This window comes from Odocoileus virginianus, chromosome 30 (genome assembly GCF_023699985.2).
Source record: "Odocoileus virginianus isolate 20LAN1187 ecotype Illinois chromosome 30, Ovbor_1.2, whole genome shotgun sequence".
Taxonomy (NCBI): domain Eukaryota; kingdom Metazoa; phylum Chordata; class Mammalia; order Artiodactyla; family Cervidae; genus Odocoileus; species Odocoileus virginianus.
This window is the reverse complement of record NC_069703.1, coordinates 12,683,563-12,689,562: the sequence shown is the minus strand read 5'-3', so window position 1 is coordinate 12,689,562 and position 6,000 is coordinate 12,683,563. Positions and strand designations below refer to the sequence as shown.

The window sequence follows — 6,000 nt, the reverse complement described above, 5'->3', positions numbered from 1 at the left end:
GGCTGTTTTCTTGCTCTCTGTACATTCCCCTGCTCACTTACATCCTACTCACATGACTGGCCTTCCTATGTACTTGCCCCAGGCCTTAACTGGCAATCATTCCTATCAAAGGGACAGTGAGGGGCATGCCCCTCTACTGGTTTCCCTGGTAAGCCGTGAGCCTATCTGATGTCAATTGTCAATTCCCCCTGTAACTAGCAACCTACCCCAGGAGTGAAGACTGCTACCAGTCCACTGAACACCATGGGATGTCATTTCAGATTCTTGCTTCAGACATATAAGATCCCCCACCCATTAAACCATAGATGTCTCTGTTGCTAACTCCAAGCTCTTTCTTTGGTCTTAAAACTGGACAACTGCAGGCCTTATAGGCCTGTGGGATGCAGCCCAACAATGGGTATGTTACCCAGGAATTTGCAGTTTTGACAAGCATCTAAGAGCCTGACACTCAAAATGTGGCATCACCTGAGAGTTCACTAGAGGTGCAAAGGCCCCACAACAGACCTCTTGCATTTTAACAGGATCCCCACACATTAAAGTTTGAGAAACACTGTTCTAGAAGATTCTGTTTCATGTTGAAGTTTGAGAATCAATGGCCTGGGAAGACTAATGAGTATATAGATGAATGCATTTATAGAAGAACATATGAGTTCCTCTGGGCACACTTAAAAGGATCAGGTTCCTCAGTTAGAGACTTCCAGGAGAGATGTGATGACACTTGCTTCCTAAAGAGCAAGGAGAAGTTGGCTGGGCTAAAGGCATGGGGGCAGAGGTGACAACTCTCATCAAAGGGAACCAAGTATCAAAAGTCCTGAGGCAAAAGAGAATACTGCATGTTTAGGGAACAACAAGTATCTCGAATTGCAGTGTAAGTTTTCTGACAAACTTATTTAAACTCTAAACATCAACCAAAAGAGATATATATATTTTTTTAATTCAGTGGGGAAAGACTTTTATTCATCTTCCAGAGAGTGGGGGAATCATATTTTTCAAATCTTATCTTGCTACTTTCTCTGGACTCCTTTGACAAATTTTTGTGTGTGTGTCCATTTCTTTGTTCATTCATTCAAACCTATATACCTTGCCACTGTGAAAGTCAAAGCGTTAATTGCTCAGTCGGGTCCAACTCTTTGTGACCCCGTGGACTGTAGCCTGCCAGGCTCCTCTGTCCATGGAATTCTCCAGGCAAGAATCCTGGAGTGGGTTGCCATTTTCTTCTCCAGGATATCTTCCCAACGCAGGGATCGAACCTGGGTCTCCTACACTGCAGGCAGATTCTTTACATTCGGAGCCACCAGGGAAGCCCCTGATCAGCAAGCACAGAAGCCACCGCACTTTGTACCTGTAAAGTCGTGGTGAGTGAAACTGAAATAGTTCCTGCACTCGGGCTTCCCTTGTGGTTCAGGTGGTAAAGAATCCACCTGCAATGTGGGAGACCTGGGTTCGACCCCTGGGTTGGGAAGATCCCCTGGAGAAGGGAAAGGCTACCCACTCCAGTATTCTAGCCTGGATAATTCCATGAACTGTATATCCATTGGGTTGCGAAGAGTTGGACATGACTGAGCAACTTTCACTCACTCAGTCACTCACTCAGGGAGTTCACAGGTGAGGCTGGAGTGGGGGTAGTGATGCCAACAAAACAGGTAAGTTAAAAAAAAAAAGTAATTATAAATTGAGAAAATGGCTAAGTGTGCTATGATGGAGAATAAAGCAGGAAACTTCAAGGACAGTCTTCCAGTCAGACCAGCCTATCCTCTTGTAAACTGGCCAAGGTCACTGGGGGTGGGTTGGGGAGAACTCAGGTCGCCTGCCAGTGTGCTTGTACACACACACACACACACACACACACACGCCCTTTCTGTTTTGATGTGAATCTGAGTGGGAGTTGAAGACCTCTCAAAACCATCCTCTTTCAACCTGCAGGCTACAACATGAAAGGGCAATGAAAATTGACTTTCATCGCAGCTCCAAACCGCAAATGCGAAGCAACCTCTAGGTTCTCATAGTCCTATTTTCAGAAATAAGTTCTTTCTCAAATTCTCTTAGCCAAGGGAGCTGCTAAAAACTAGTTCCAGGTTTGTTCCAAGTAAAAATTTCTAATTGTAAACATCCACTTGGGCGTTGAGAAGAGCAGAGAGGACGCTCTGAGGCACATTGCACTGTTTTCAAGACGTGTGTGATGAAGACTGTGAGAAAACAGAGAGGTAAGAAGGCCAGGAGGGTGCGGTTGGGCCTTGCCGGGCGCTGGGTCCCTAGGGCAAGGAAGACGAGTCCTTGCGACCTGGAACCTTGTGTGTCGGAGTCTCGCTTCCCTGGCTGCTGGAAGGAAGCATTTAAGTGTGGGACCGCAAGAAGCGCTTGTAAACAGAAAGCCGGGCCGGAGTGGTCGCTGGCCAAATGGGCTGTCACCGTGAGGAGGGCGGGCTGCCGAAACCTAGCCCCAGCCTGGAGTAGGTTGCAGGCCCTGCAGGTGAAAGGAGAAAAGCAGTTGGTGGCCAGGTGAGCATCTGCCTGCTTCTTTGCCGCCTGGCTGGCCACTGGGGGAAGGGTGTGGGGATGACAGCATTGTAAATATCCGAGAAGCTCCCTAGGGTAGCGGTGATTTTGCTATTTCTTCCATCCTCTGGTTTTTATTTCATCCTGAAAATTGCACAATAATGCAGTGGATAGTAGGTGAGAGGAGATTATATGATGCATTGTCTATTTATTTTTATGAATCAGGTATATAAGTAGAAAGCAGTTGAAATAGCTGATCCTGTTCTGTGCGGTTTTTTTTAGTCCTCCCCTCCACCCCTCACCACCCCTCATGGGTCCTAGAAACGAGGCCTCAGCAGAGCTTTTAATTCGCATCTAACTAGGGCTCTCAGATTACAACGATTGTTCCTTCTGTTGACCTTGCTCATTTTTAATATATAGTAAATGCCACTGTGTGACTGATGACAAGCATGATTTGGTCTTCTATAAAAGGATTACTAAGCTAAAAGATTGAGATCCGGAAATTTTAGACCCACTCCTCAAATAAATTAAGTTACTACTGAGATATACAAATGAATGACAAATAAAGACTGATCTAGATTTATAGCTTGCAAAGCAAAACAGATTAGAACCTACCAGGTTAAACCGAGATTGAGTATTGCTGTTGTAAACTTATTTGGAAGTTTTCTTTCTTCTTGGAAAAGAGAAATATCTAGGCTTTTTTCCTGTGATATATTAATTTCAGTTGTCATAGTCAATTGCAATTTGTATTCATTTATAAGATACTTTGGCACACTTTAAGATACAAAGCAGTTTTTGTTTCATTAGCTTAAAAAAAAATGCCTTAACCAAAACTGGGCTGAAAAATAAGTAGGCATTAGTTTTTCTGGTTCATATAGTCTAACTTTTAGTTACTAGAAGAATATTAGAGTGATTGCACATAAAAGAGTGTTTTAAAGTCATGCACATCAAGGAAATAATATTAATGAATGAAGAGTTTGCCTTTACAGTGAGTATTTTCACCATGTAATGGTTCATAGCAAGAACTATAAAGCCATTCTGGGTTTGAATTCCTGCTTGGTCACTTCCTATTGTGTAACCTTGAGTAGTTTATTTGTTGTGTTTCTTAATCTTTGGTATGGGAATGAGAGTACTGATCTCATATGGTTATTATGAGGATTAAATGAGTTAATATTTTTAAAGTTCTTAGAACAGCACATGTAGAAATTGCAATATACATGTTTGTTAAAAAATACATAAAGATATAGCAATGTTAAAAGTAAATGGTGATTGCCAGGAGCTGGGGGAGGGTTGAAATGGACAGTTGTTAAATGGGTATAGTTTCAGTTTTGCAAAATGAAGAGTTCCAGAGATTAGTTGCACAACAAGGTAAATGTATTTAACAGTAAGGAACTGTACCCTTAAAAATAGGATAGTAACTTTCATATTGTAACTTTTCCCACAATTAAATCTTTTAAAAACAGCAGTGTTAGCAAAGTTATATACAGTCATCCCTCGATACACAAGGGGACTCAGTTTCAAGACCTCTCAGATACCAAAATTCAAGAATCCTCAAGACCTTTATATAAAATGATGTAGTGCCTTGCACTTAACTTATACACATCCTCTGGTGTAATTTAAATCATTTTTAGATTACTTATGAAAGTGTTAGTCGCTCAGTTGTGTCTTACTCTGTGATCTTGTGGACTGTAGCCTGCCAGACTCCTCGGTACTATAAGATTACTAGTAGTACCTAATATAATGTATATTCTATGTAAATAGCTGTGATTTCAATGAAAATACTGTGTAAATAGTTGCCTTTTTTTTAAGTTGCTAAGTCATATATTACTCTTTGCTACCCCATAGGCTGTAACCCACCAGGCTCCTCTGTCCATGGGATTTTTCAGGCAAGAATACTGGAGTGGGTTGCCATTTCCTCCTCCAGGGGCTCTTCCTGACCCAGGGATCGAACCTGCGTCTCCTATATTAGCCGGCAGATTCTTTACCACTGAGTCATTAGGGAATCTGCAGATAGTTGCCTGGTGCCCATTAAATTCAAGTTTTGCTTCTGGAACTTTCTGGAGTTCTTTTCTCCCCAGATATGTTCAATCTGTGATTGGTTGAATTTGCGGATGTGGAAGTCCAGGGTGCAGAGGATCCACTGTGTTCAGAATCTCTATTAGCACTTAGCAGGCCCTGTCCACAGCTGTCTTTGCTATTGTGAAAATGCACCCTCTGGCAGTCATCAGTAAGATTCACTTATTTGGTAAATTCACGCAGTCAAGACATCATAAAGAGAACAAACAAATGATCAGAAGCAACACCTAAGACACTGTGGCCTGCACAGTTCTGAAAATGCCCCTCCCCCGGGATTGCATGCCCTAATCCCTAGAACCTGTTGCAATGATGAAGTGTCACTTCCTTGATCATAATATGTTACATGGCACAGTTGAATATAAAATAGGGGAATGAGCTGGTGGGCCAAATCTATTCAAAGTGAAGTGAAGTCGCTCAGTCGTGTCTGATTCTTTGCGACCCTGTGGACTGTAGCCTACCAGGTTCCTCCGTCCATGGGATTTCCCAAGCAAGAATACTGGAGTGGGTTCCCACTTCCTTCTCCAGGGGATCTTACTGACCCAGGGATCAAACCCGGGTCTCCCGCATAATAGGCAGACACTTTACTGTCTGAGCTACCAGGGAAGTCAGACCTAATCCAAGGGGCCTGTGAAAGAGGAGAGCTTTCTCAGACTAGGGAAATCCGAGAGCTCTGAAGCCAGAAAAGGACTGAACATGCTGTTGCTGTATTGAAGATGGAGGGAATGCTTGAGAAGGAATGGGTCGGCCTTGAGAAAGGCAGGAGACCTAGAGTTGCTGAGGGTGACCCAGCGTGGAAAGTGGGACCTCAGAATGAGGGCCAGCAAATTGAATGAGCTCAGAACTGGATTCTTTACCAGAGCCGTTGGTTAAGAACACAGCCTGGCCAGCACGTTGATTCCAACCTTGTGAAGGAGAGCCTGAGCTGAGGACCTAGCCAACCCCACCCAGACTCTGACCTTCAGAATTGCGAGGAAATGGGTGTTGTATTAAGGTTCTAAGTTTGTGGGAATTTGTTACACCACAATAGAAGACTATAAAGACAGGAACAGACTATCCATAGAAGAGAAAACTAAAGGGCTAATAGTCATATGAAAATGATTCTCAAATGAAAAAGAAAAAAAAATGCTTTCTCTTTCCATTAATCAAATAAATGAAATTGAAACAACAGCCTGGGACTGTTTTTCCAGCTCTCAAATTTACATAGATTTTAAAAAATTCTAGCTCTTCACTTCATTTAGCGTGCAGTAGAGCAGACACTCTCAGATGCTGTGAGAGGTACACAGATGTTAAACCTTTTTGAAAAACTTGTTGGCTGAATGTCAAAAATCTCACTAATGTGTCTACTCCTCAGTCCAGTAGTTCCAGTTCTAGCAGTCTGTCCAAGGGGACTTATAAGAAGTATTTAAAAAGTTGACATTCACAAGTGCT

At 42.8% G+C, this 6,000-nt stretch overlaps 1 protein-coding gene across 1 annotated transcript in view; it reads left to right on the top strand.

Moving 5' to 3' along the window:
* The first annotated feature begins 2,322 nt into the window (after positions 1 to 2,322).
* PLEKHM3 (pleckstrin homology domain containing M3) overlaps positions 2,323 to 6,000 on the top strand; it is a 207,057-nt gene continuing 203,379 nt past the window's right edge. The window contains exon 1 of the mRNA XM_020893655.2: positions 2,323 to 2,499. The gene's annotated coding sequence lies outside the window, so the exon portion shown is untranslated. The remainder of the gene's footprint in view (positions 2,500 to 6,000) is intronic.